Below are 13,627 nucleotides of genomic sequence, written 5' to 3' on the forward strand. Positions count from 1 at the left end.
ATATCGAAAAATCCCTTCTTAGTGTACATTCTGTTGACGTACTCTATTAAAACGCAATCAAAAACGGAAAAAACTGCATCTAAAATGGTATAAATAGAAGCAGAGTTCTTTAAGGCTTACCGTAAAGAACTGTCCATCCCCCATGTTTAACGGAATAATATACAGCCTATGTCCACCCTGAAGTTCCATTCTAAATATTGGTGAAAGAATTTTTGAAATCGGATGAGTAGTTTCGGAGATTACCTGCTGCATACAAACTAACATACATACATACATACATACAAACATTACCTCTTTATAATATTAGTATAGATTGGTTTAATTGTCGACGAAACATGGCGACCCTGTATCAGGTGAGTTTATTAGTCAATAGAAGTGGGTCGGAGAGAATGCCAACCTCTTACTATTGTGAGATCCAGCCTGGGATACAGGGTAATTTGTTACGCCTGTATCACTTAATAGGCGATCTAGTTCGTGAAACTAGTCTCAGTCGTCTACAAGAATGGCCTTTCCCAAACTTAGGGAAACGAGTGTGGAGGGTCTTACAGTTAATATTTTAATTCAGAGCGGAAGTTGGTGATGGCGAATTCACCTTCTTCCTTATGTCAGGGTCCCAACACCAGTTTATCTACTTTGCGTAACGCGGATAAACACGCGTGAAATTTATGCCGTCGATCCGATTCAGAGATTCGACACGAGACATCTCTTAACAAAATCTATATATATAAATGGACATGTATGTCCCTATATTTCACTTTTCCGCCAAAACTACACATCGCACGTCAATGGTGTTTGTATGTGGTGGTAAGGCGCTAGATAACCCAGGTATGCTCATACGCTTCCGTCACGTGTGCAGCCATATTGGTCCTTTTGACGTCATATTCCAAGATTTTTAAATTTAGCTGTATTTTATAACTAGTTGCACTAAATTTTGGCAAAGTTTATCATTTCGACCTTGCAAAATCTTAAGATACAGTTGAATTTATGATTATTTTCGTGTCTCTTCTATTGAACTTCTACGAGAGTCGTCTGATTTTTCTAAGGACCAACATGGCGGATGAGCATACCTGGGTTATCTAGCGCCTTATGTGGTGGTAGCCCCCAAGTCTCCATTCGTGCATAGGGGTGGTTGCGTCTCGATAGCTATAAGGGTGCGGGAGATATGAGGCTGAAAGTGGTTGAAAGTGGCTTTCTATTTCGAATGTTTTGTTCGAATTTGTTCGAATTAAATTCGAACATAAAATTCGAATATTGGTTCGATTATAGAACGATTGTAAACGTTCCAGATACGTTGAAAATAGTTCGTTTGACTAAACGTAAAAATTCTCTAATTAGTCTGGAAACTAGGGACCTAATTCTTGCATTCTGTGAAAACGGGTGAGATTAGCTATATATATATAATGTAATTATCTTAATCTTCACTATTGTTACTTTTTGCTTAGCTAAGCGGGTCCTTGCAGCTAGATTCTAGATTACTTAGAAAAACAGTCTTTTATATATTAAAAAAAACTATATTACATACAAATAAAAACCCAGCGAAGTGGGTCCTTGCAGCTAGTAAATATATAATTTAATAAACAAAATAAACACTACAAATACAGAATAAGAAATAATCTAATAATCCAAACAGTCAATCAAAGAACGAATGATCAAATCAATCGCGACAGGAGGAAATCTATTCTTAGTCTATAACCGGGTCGAGAGAGAAGTGTATTCTCAAACTATACATTTACGAGAGAGAGAGCTCACAATTTTAGTCTTAAACATACGACCTGTTTACTTGGCAGTGTCGTCTTCTTAATCGTGAAGGTACTTCATTGATAACTTAGGAGTAACTTGTTAGGGGATGACGATGCGTTGGTCTGCTGGCATATGTACGGAGTCCTTTCCACTCTCCGATGTACGGACGAATTCTTAAAGGCGCTGGCCTTAGAGAGCAAATGTGTGGAGTCTTGTCACTTTCGGATCTACCGACGAACTCCTAAGTGCGATGTGGAGCCAATATGGGAGACGTCTCTCCTCTATGAGATTTTCTGACGAACTCCCCGAATTCGGCTGGACTTCGCATATATCCTCTGATTTACGACCAATTATCAGTCGAGGTTTTATCCACGTGAACGGATGGGAAGGGGGAAGAAATGAGGGGTAAACAGTTTCCATCGAAGCGAGATTTTTAGCAGATAAGGGAAAAACAGAGGATGCTCATGCTTCTGTCAAAGGAAGTGATTCTCCTAGCTGTTTTCCCACGCTAGAAAAACGTTATTTTCCCATCAAAATGGAATAATATTTTAGGACAAAACTTTAACATTATTTTTAAATTATTAATTTAGACCCGTGGGCTATTCGGATCTCACACTATATAGGGCCACTAGTTCCGGGTCTTTAAAGTTCAAGCTTCATTCTATACGAACCATGAATGCTTTTTCAAGAAGAAAGGAAACTTCAGATATAACATTTATTTTTGAAATATTGCTTGTTTACTTGATGGTGATAGTATATATTCCCATATTATATACTACGTATATTTATATCTGAAATTGTATAGTTAGTCTTTAGTAATAAATGGCTTATACTGTTTAAAATTTGAATTTAGTGAAATATATCCATTTTCGAATTCGGTATAATACTTTTATTATTTATGAATATGTTGGAAAGTTACTAAAATTTTGATTAACGATGTTTTTTCTGTTTTATATATAAAATTGTGTACTGAATTTTAGACTTTAATGTTTATGCAAAATTCTTACAGTGAATCCTTATAATTCTTATCATTATGAATATTTTACATATATATCGATCTTATCTTTTTCTTTTCTACAAAATTTATCAGTTTTTTGTCGAGAATTTACAAAAATAAGTTTTTTAAAATTTATTCTCCGATTTATTAAATTTTAAAGACCTGAAAATTTTAGATTAAAATATATAGTCAAATAGAAATTCATTGCATAAATCTAAATATATAAAATTACTTGTCCTGACTGAATGAGTCACTGATTCATCATCGCCCAGAACAAACCACTGAACCTAGAGGTGAAATTTGGTACACAGTTAGGGTACGTCATGGAAACGCACACTAAGAAGGGATTTTTCGAAATTCCCCGCGGGGGGAGAGAGAGAAGATTAAGGCTTAACCGGAAGAACGGCTTCTACTGTACTATTTTAGATGCGACTTTTTGTTTTCAACTACGTTTAGTCTTCATTGAGTTATTAGGTGCATTAAATTGATAACATTTCAGACATTGTTATAAATATTTTCATATATTTCGATTTTTTAACCAAATGTTCGAACCGTTTTAAATTCGAATTTGTTATTGCATATTGGTTCGATTATAGAACGATTGTAAACGTTCCAGAAAATTGATCAAATTGAAAATAGTTCGTTTTATTTTCAGTAATTCTCAGCGGTAGGTGTTAGATAACAATTACTATGGTTGTTGAAATACTGAATATAAACGGGGTTTGCTTGCAAAACCTCCGCGGGCGAAGTCGCGGGTAACAGCTAGTTTACCAATAAATTTGTTATGATGATTATATGAAAATAACATAAAAGCATTAGAAAACTTCGTAATATATTATCGAAATTTGAAATTTTAGTTTGGAAAAGACTAATATCAACCAAAATTTATAGAGTAGTCAATAGAAGTGCTATATTTGTACAGCTATGAAAACTCATGGCTGTACAAATATATTGTTTTTAATATGTCGCGCCCTCCGTTTCTCACCACCTGGCCGCTCCATTGTGGACCTGGCCGAATGCTTAATGGGCTTGCTAAAAAGAGGCTTTCTTAGTGCCCACAGGGTGGAAAAAAGTTAAAAAAACAAATGTGAATGTGGCGGTTAAAATATAGGAAATCAGCCGAAAGACATGTGAGAAAACAGGCATAAAATACAATTATCTCTCTCTGTGTCCAATTATTCTTGTGTTCAAATACATGCGCATTTAATCATTCTCAGAAAACAATAAAATTATAACATTATTTCTGTGCATCGTTATTTTCTTTTACGGTGAAATTTCCACATTTTATTTTAAGAATTAAGTTTAAAGCATTTATTATTTAAATTAAATTAACTAAAATCAGAAATGGTGAGTAAAACGTTTATTTTGTGAAACACTTTTAATTTGACAATGTATTTTAAAAAATTCCTAACAGATCACTTTCAATCTTAATCTGGTATCGTACATACAATACCATAATATTTTAATATGTGATAATTATTTATATTACCATAAATAATTTCTAGTCATTAACTAGTAATTACTAGTGTCAATAATAAGATATAAGCAAATTACTCTACAGCACCCCGTTAGCTCTATTTTTATAAAACAATTTTCTATAGACATAATTTAATAAAACTTGAACAAAATCTTTCACTTTTAACTCCAACATCATCGCAATGAAATATATCGTGGAATTCAATGTTTAAATAGCTTTTCCATATATAACTGCCATGAAGTTTTTGCGTTTAAAAAGTTGCGTTTTATGTTTTTATATACAGTATTGTTAACAATTAACTAAAAATTCATTTAATAATTAGATTTCATCAAACGACCCGACAAGCCGTAAATGTCCCATGTGCAGAAAACTATACCCATCTCCAGCTGCTTTAAGACGTCACTTAAGAACTCACACTGGAGAACGGCCATTTTCGTGTAATTTTTGCAACGGCACTTTCTTAACCGAAGGTATCTTAAACACACACATCTGAAGAGTCTATCTGGAGGAGGAAACTTCATCTTGCTCCGAAGTAAGTGTATAAGTATGTGAATAACTAAACTTTTAACACACAATCGACTATTAAAGTGAAAAATTTATAATAGTAACTTCACTTATCAGGGCTGTGGAATCGGAGTCGTGGAGTTTTGGTGTTTTAGCCGGAGTCGGAGTCGTCGAAAAATCCGCCGACTCCGACTCCTTTTTACTTACCAACTTGTTATGTATAACACGGAAAAGTATTGGAATCGTGTCAAATTTGACTCTCCAAGATTTTTTTGGAAATCTACACGTTTGGAGACCTCCCGAACCCCTCAAAAAAGTCAGTAAAGGGGAAAAATTCGCGCGCGTGTGTGTTGGCATCTAATTTGTTTAATTTCTGTTCTGAGATATTAAACAATATCTCAGAATGGGTAAACTTTAAGAAACAAAATGTGGCACTGTAGCTTGCGTATGAAGGGGCATTAATACTATTAAATTTTGGTTCTTAATTAATTAATAAAAGGTCGACAGGGTGAAGACAAAAAAGTGGTCATGTGTCATATTTCTTAATGAATATTTTACTCATTAGCGTTCAAAATTAAAAAAAAAAAAAAAGCTCGTCTCTACCCTCAAAGTAAGCTCTTTAGCCATTTTATAATAGTAGAGGAGAAGGTGGTATTATGGAACACTGCGGGTATTATGGAACCACCCCATTTCGAACTCATAATAAAGGCGAACTGTAGCGGAATGTGGCTGAACTGAACTAGGCAGACATCCATAGCAAGGGAAAAACCCGTTTTACTTCAGTTAAACGGTTGTCCGCATTTAATCAGCAAATTTGTTTTTTTCAAAATTCGCAAGTTTTGAATGCTAAGTGAATTTAATTATTTTTAAAATATAAATCGTGTAGTTGTAGGTTCACTGGTGCATGATTCCGTTCCAGAGACTTAGGGGTACATATTAATCTGTGTGATGCTCACGTTTTTTAAAATTTGGTCTTGACAGACATAAGTTAATTCAAGATGGCGATGCGTGAAATACGGACCCCATTGGTGCTTTTACAGTAATATGGAACTCAACTCCTCCGAACTTTCTATTTGCAAGCGGACATTCCTCCGGAGCAATTTGTGAAAAAGACACTAGGTAGAAAGCCAATTCTTCCCGAGAATATCGAAAAAAGAGCTGCTGGAATATATATTGTTGATGTAGGTCATATTTTTATATTATAAAAGCATTTTTGTGATAAAATACATTGGAGTAAATAATTTGGTAATTATTTAACATTTTTTGTCTTTTCCTATTTGTTTTTGGCTACATTAAAGCATTTTTTGAAAATATACAGTAAGGTTCCATATTACCACCCGATTTTCTCTAAGCCTACTTTCGGACTCTTTGTTCAAAAACCATACTTATAATTACACTAGCGAAAAATCCAATTAGGAACATTTAGATTTCTAGTTACCAGTACTTTTCGCACAAAAAATGTGAATGTAGTTATGATACCTTGTTTACAATTCACTAAAATGTAATTGGGGTTCCATAATACCACCTTCTCCTCTACAGTAAAACCCGTTAAGATGTTCTCGCCTAAGATGTTAGAATGTATATGGGGACACGATTTAGTTCAACCACTTTAACGCTTAATAACTAATTCCTGTGTTAAACCATCTGACTCCGATTCTGACCACTCTGACCACAGAAATTATTAGGCTTCAAACAGAATAAACAAAATCATGCCCCCACCAGTAGCGTAGCGAAGAGGGGACGGCAGGGGCGGGCCGCCCCGGGCGGCACTTTTTAGGGGGCAGCAAAATTTCACAATAAATAATAATATCTTGTAAGAATTTGAATCATTTTATTTCATATTTTCGTCCACCTACGATTCGGACCGATTGAAATGAGCACGGAATAGTGTTACTTAATGTGCGCACGATATCCGACTCGCCGTCCGGGATATTGTGCGCAACCTGTCGACCTTTTTTTTTTCTTTCTTTATTTTTTGCTTGTACGATTCATTCGTAATCACATACATCTCCAATATCCAATAGAGCTAGGTCACTTGCGTTACTCCTATCCAAGTCTCCCTAATCCTAACTGTAACTGATTTAGAATCGGCATGCACTGCACATTATTCTTCTCATTGCAAAATGACATTGCGCATGCGTCAGGAACTTTGTTCGAACAAACCTCACCTGCCGTCCGGATCAACACTAGCACGGAATTTTTCATTACTTATTCTGTGACGAAACTGAATTTTAGTCTTTTAAATTGAGATACCTAAATAAGGGGGCGACGAAATTTTCCTCTGCCCCGGGCGGCTGACATCTATGCTACGCCACTGCCCCCCCACACACAGACTAACATCCACACATATAGAAAACACCTCGAATCTTTTGCATATCTCAAAATTTTACGGTGTCCTGAGTCCAAAAATGTAAAAATTTGGGAGGGGTCATTTTTTGACCGAGCGCTACACTTTTCCTCTGTTATATATAACAGCCGGAAAAGTAAAAATTATCGAATACATATTTATATATTACTTAGAGAAGTCTTTTAGCTTTGGAATAAAAAGTTTCTACGCTCTATCTTTATTAGAACTCTATTTATTGGATCTTTTATTCTGAGGTCACGTAATGACATCAGAATTTCCGGGACTCTTTTGGTAACAAATCCGCCCCTAGTCGGAGTCGGTAGATTTTTACGCGACTCCACAGCCCTGTCACTTATTTAACGAGCACACATTGTTTCAATATTCATTCATCGCATATATTCTAAATACGTGTATTTGTTCCATTCGATACTCCGAGAAAATAAGTTTTTTTAATTAACAGGATAATTCCTGTTAAAAACATGCAACGATTTTGAATTCTTCGTCTAAAAACAGCCATTTATATGCGCAGACTAAGAATTTTCTATATGAACTACGAGTCATTCGATAATCAGCCGGTAAAAAAACGTTTCTGTGTCATTTTCATGTATCCAAAGTAACACATTAGAATTAATTTTCCAAAATTCGTTATTAAATACAATTTTAATTCAGACATTTGACCTTTTCATGGATAAAAACTTCATTTGCACTCATTAAATTGAATGACAATTAATGAACATCGAATATTGTTTGTTTTTCTATTGAATAATTATGCAGATATATAATTGGATTTGTATTCAGGTGTAGATAAGTGTAGGAAAATTTAATTTAAAATATTTTATCTTAATTACCTTAAAAATTAGGGTTAATGTTACCCTAGATTCCAAGATGGCGAAGGTCGCCAATTCGGTCACTGCTTCCGGTCGCCATCTTGTTTGCATGCGGCTGCGCCGCGAAAAAGAAAAAAGAGAAAGCGAATCGCGAAATATATAAATAAAAATTTACTCACGTCAATGGTTCTTTTTTCTCCTTTTCGATCCCGAATTTTTCGACATTGTAGATTCGTTGGCGTTCGTTGCGGGCCTTTTCTTCTTCCCCGTATTCGTCGCCGGCGCCGACGGAACAGTTTCCGGTTCGAACCATTTCGGTTTTTCTCCGGTTCCAGGATAGATCATAGCTAAATGTTGTGCAAAAATTTGGAATCTCTCTCTGGGTTTTTTAACGGGCCAGTTCATGAATTTCTTATACATAAATAAGTACATGTAGGAGTCTGAGAGATCGCTCGTGTAGTGCTTTGGCAGGTGTTTCTTATTCTTTAAATACCCCCATAAACGTGGTATAGAAATTACGCGTGGTACAACTCGACCAAAAATCATCAGAACTGAAATCGGCAAAACTCATTTTCAAAGAATTAGCAAAGAAACTAAAAAAGAAAACAAATTTTTTTTAAGTTATAAATTACTAAAATTCCAAAATAATATAATTACCAAAAAAATTTTGTTTTAATTAAGTTATAAATTACTAAAATTCCAAAATAATATAATTACCAAAAAAATTTTGTTTTAATTAAGTTATAAATTACTAAAATTCCAAAATAATATAATTACCAAATAAATATCCAATTTCGAAAAGTAATTATCCAAACGAAGATAGCAATTATTCCAATATACGCTTTTGTCGCTACACTGTCGATTTCGAACGACTACCGACCGATTTGCATTATTCCACGGTAAACTACAGACACGACGTCAAAACTTACAAATTTGCATATTCGTTCGTAACAACATCGCGCGTCCCGTCGATTAAAATTTCCCATTACGTCACATTATTACGAAATAGCTTCCTCTATCGCCGATAACGCGCACGCCTCCGTTTCGAGATTACCGGAAACGTCGCCATCTTCGAACCTAAGGTAACATTAACCAAAATTAGTTAACCCCTTAAAGCATTAGAAATACATAATACAGTATATAATTATCTGAAAATACATATTTTATGCAATCCGTATTTTATTAAATGGTGTACAGTTATGTTATTTATGTTATTTACTTTTAGAAAAGTACAGAAGACGTTCAACAAGTGCAGATTTAATCGTTTGAACAACCAGCAACAAGTTTTCAAAGACCAGAGTCAACAGAATTTGAAGAAATTTCTTTAGAAGAGAATCTTTTTATTTCTAAAGAATGTAAAAAATTCTTTGAAAAAGTAAATGTCAATTTAGAAATTAACCAAATGGAAAGTTCCTCACAAGTGGAATTCTTCCCAAAAATGGACGGCGAAGAAACTAAATTGGAATGTCTGTTCTGTTGTGAACAATTTTCAGACGTCGTTTCACTTAAACAACACAAAAGGAATTACCATCCACCTGATTAATTAATTCTGGATATCTGATTTTTAAAATTTAATTTAAAAATATTATTTCTGATTATTAATACAGTATTTCGATATTTAATAACGAAAGCAAAATTGAATACAGTAATACCCCGAACTTACGCGATAGGTGGGACCGAGCGATAACCGCGTAAGTCGGGGTATAATTTCGCATATAAATACATACAAATAATTTTTAATTGGGGCCGGAGACTAAAGAAAACAATAATTTAGAAAAAAAATGTTTAATAAAATCTTAGATAATACATATGTATAACAAATTATATTATTATACAATTTTTCACATTTACTTGATTATCACACCATAATTTTAACATTGTTTCCATCTCAGCGATAATACCGTGACGTTTACGAATGATGCTTGAATTTAAAGATTGAGCATTTTTCACAGCTTCGAGAATTTTTTCTTTACCTTTTATAATTGTTCTGACCGTCGATTCCGGTAGATCAAACTTCTTTGCCAATTCACAAATTTTCATTTTTGTATCGAAGTCTTTAATAATGTTAACTTTACATTCCAAAGATAAAGTTTTTCTTTTCTTGTTTGATGCAGAAGAATCAGTTCTACTTCGTTTGGATGACATAGTAGAGTGTTAAGATTAATCATATTCGTTATTGTAAACCGCGCTTAAGTTAGGCGCCATCTGTTCATTTCTTTTGTATGTCCGACGATCAAAAGACCGCTTGGGATCGAGTCTGTTTATAATTTGAAAGGTAATCTTGTCAGTTGTATATACAAAAGGTAAATTGTTTACAAAATGAGTCTTTGTTTATTATCTGATAAATGTATACTGTTTTGTCAATTGTTCACGATTGCAGATGCCTTTTGTGTAAAATCCAAGTCGAATTCACGTAAGCTAATAAATGTTCTCGTTAATCTTATCTCGTCTTTCGATTTGTTCACAGTTACAAGAAATCACCACATAGAGTCTCTCAAGTCTCCGTAGATATAACAAACACAGAAATAAATAACACAAAATAAATTGTAGCTATGTGTCGATTCCGCGCGACACATCTGAACATGTAAGCCGAACAATAGTGTGGGGGAGTAAGTAATCAAGAGTTGCGTGGCCCTCAAACAAAAGACGAATCGACGAGATTTGAAAATCGCGTAAGTCGGGGTAGCGTAAGTCGAGGTATTACTGTATTCAGTTCAACTATTTCATTCACAGTTAACATGAAATGTTAAATTATAACAAAAAGTGTACAATGAATTAAATTTATAGCGATAATTATTTGATAGAAAGTTCATGACATTTGAAAGAAGCAAAATTAATTAATTAATTAATTAAATTATTTTCATATTACGAAAACCTAAGGATTTAAACATCGACTAAACACTAAATTGTCTTATATTTGTGAAATCGATATGTTTTAATTGAATAAATTTTCGTTTAAAAAGTTGAACATTTCTGTCCCTTTTATATCTATACTATTTCAAGTTAATTATTTAATACTTTATTTATGATATAAGCCATTAGCTTTTTTCCAGTGTAAACAAAATACAAATACGCCATAACAGACATATAGAAAAAAAATTAACATACAAAATTAAACATACGGGCCATTCCGATTTTCAATGGTGACTCAACACACTCAGTACTCAACAGATATGTTGACGCTACCTTCCAATGAATTGTAAGTATGTGGTGCGACATTTGAATGGAATCCATCTTGCTGAGAATGGAATTATGGGAATTAAGCACTTCGTACTCGAGTTGGATGACGTCAAATTTTTGGTTTCAACACTCAACACTCCTGTTGAAAATTGGAATGTCCCAATAATTCAAGCTTTTGATAGAGTCCTTAAGTTGTTTGTAGGTTTTCAGATGTTTTTATTCAAGTAATAATCTATGAAAACGGACTAATTTTCATAAACTGAGCGTAAAATTACAATTATAATAAGTAGTTGTGATTATTATTGTTGTTGTTTTTTAACGACTTAGAAAACTTAGTCAGCTTCCAGTAGCAATTATTGTGAAACAAAAACGGGTGTTTTTGTAATATAAACACCAAAATAGTGTGATTGAGATTACGGGTTGATCTCAGATTTATTCAATAACCACTTCCAAGACCTTATGCATAACATTTTATTGTCTTTATTCAGATTTATCTATACAGTATATATGTTGCAGTCAAAACCTATTTTTAGTTAGAACGCGTGTTTTAACGTTGAAACTAGTTTATACTGGATGTCTTTGATAAAACCCGTTTTGTATAGTTAAAACTAGTTTTACTAGTTACTAGTTTACTAGTTTGTCTAGTTTTAACTAGTTTTAACTCAAATTCATTTTTGACTAACAGTAAATTCTAGTTTTAACTAGACAAAACGGATTTTATCAAAGACAACCAGTATAAACTAGTTTTAACTAGTTAAAACGCATCCTAACTAAAAACTGGTTTTGACTGCAACATATAGAGTGATTCGGGGTAAGATGGTAAACGGGGGAAGGTGTCTAATTTTTGATATTTTCAAACGGTGACGTCACATACTGTCATGTATTTGTATGATGAATCGTTGGGCCAATATTGAGTGCGGAAAGCTGTAGTTGGCTACCGTTACTTCATTTTCTACATCTGAGAAGAATAAAAGCTAGATAAGAACGAAGTTTTTGTTGTGAAATGTTTCTAGAGTAATTTAAAACTAAAATTTAAAATAGAATTTATTAAAAATTGCAAAAAACAATTAATGTATGATGTAGTTAAGGTTCTAAAGTTTCCATTGTCAGGTACAGCCGATCCCGATCGGACATGCTGGAGCACGTGACTCTACTAGGCATCTTACCCCAACAAAATCCCAAAAGATGCCACATTTTTCTTGGGGTAACATGCCTATTTTTTGTTAATTGAATTCCAATATGCCTATTTTTAATAAATTTTTGTTTTTCTCGTTTTATTGCAGGATATGCATAGAAATTATATAAGGACTTCTCAAAAAGGTTTTTGGATTGAAAAAAGCTTTCAGCTAGCTATAGAGCACGTTAGAACGGGCAGAAACTTAACAATACTTATACTTATACTTATACTTGCTATGAAGTACATTTTACTACATATGCAATAAATTAAATTTGGTTAAGAAATTCAAAAATTAATTTTATGCAATTATATTTGTTATCATACGCTAATGGCATTTGGCATCTCACCTGGATACTTGGGGTGAGATGCCTAAAATGCCAGACAGTGAAAAAGTCATCATTGTAAACACAATATACAATTTTTTAAAAAATAAACTCCAAAGTTTTATTGAAAAACATACTTCAGAATATGATATTTTCATTAGAGGGCTCCAAAACCCAAATTAGCGCTATAATTTCCTTCATAAGCAAAATGTTAGGCATCTTCCGCCGAATCACTATACATAACTTTATTTATTTTCCCCAAACATATTTATGTAGCTAAAATTAGTTTTAACTAATGTTAAAAGTTAAAACTAGTTTAATCTAAAATCAAAACATGTACAGCATTAAATTAACTAGATAAATCAGTTTTGTCTAGTTAAAACTAGAATTTACTGCTAGTCAAACTAGAATTTACTGCTAGTTTTAACTAGACAAAACTGGTTTTAACAGGGATATTCAGTATAAACTAGTTTCAACTTGTTAAAACGCGTTCTAACTGAAAACGGGTTTTGACTGCAACATATATAATCGAGACATATATAATAATAATAATCAGCGCAAAGCCCAAACGGTTAGGAGTTGAAAGTTGAAATTTGGTACACAGTTAGGGTACGTCACGAGAACGCACACTAAGAACGGATTTTTTTGAAATTCCCCCTCCCCCGGAGAGGGACAGGATTAAAACTTCGACAATGGAACTGTTAAGTAACAATGGAAGTATCAACAAAGGAAGTGTTAACAATGGAAGTGTTAACAATGGAAGTGTTCAGAGAAAGCGATGTGCAAGATTTACAGATGCAGTTTTTTTGTTTTTGCGGGAAATCGAGCATTTTTAACCCAGCTAAAAATTCTCTAATTAGTCTGGAAACAGGAGGATCTAATTCTTGCATTCTTTGAAAACGGGTGAGGTTGACTATAACGTAATAATCTTAATCTTCGCTATTGTTACTTTTTGTCGGAGCAACGCCGGGCCTATCTGCTAGTGTATATGTTATCGCTAAAGCTCGAAAGTCGTTAATGTGTACATTACCTAGCTAATCTCCAGATTAACTAAG

General features: G+C 33.7%; 1 long non-coding RNA gene across 1 annotated transcript in view; it reads right to left on the minus strand.

Moving 5' to 3' along the window:
• Positions 1-8,880, minus strand: part of LOC111640920 — a 21,029-nt gene extending 12,149 nt beyond the window's left edge. Inside the window, exons 1-2 of the long non-coding RNA XR_002759332.1 lie at positions 8,670-8,880; positions 8,072-8,485 (exon numbers count right to left, since the gene is read on the minus strand). This is a non-coding gene — a long non-coding RNA (uncharacterized LOC111640920). The remainder of the gene's footprint in view (positions 1-8,071; positions 8,486-8,669) is intronic.
• Between the last annotated feature and the right edge of the window lie 4,747 nt (positions 8,881-13,627).

Source organism: Centruroides sculpturatus, unplaced genomic scaffold (assembly GCF_000671375.1).
Source record: "Centruroides sculpturatus isolate CEXI.00-Female unplaced genomic scaffold, Cexi_2.0 scaffold1104, whole genome shotgun sequence".
In the NCBI taxonomy this organism is placed as follows: domain Eukaryota; kingdom Metazoa; phylum Arthropoda; class Arachnida; order Scorpiones; family Buthidae; genus Centruroides; species Centruroides sculpturatus.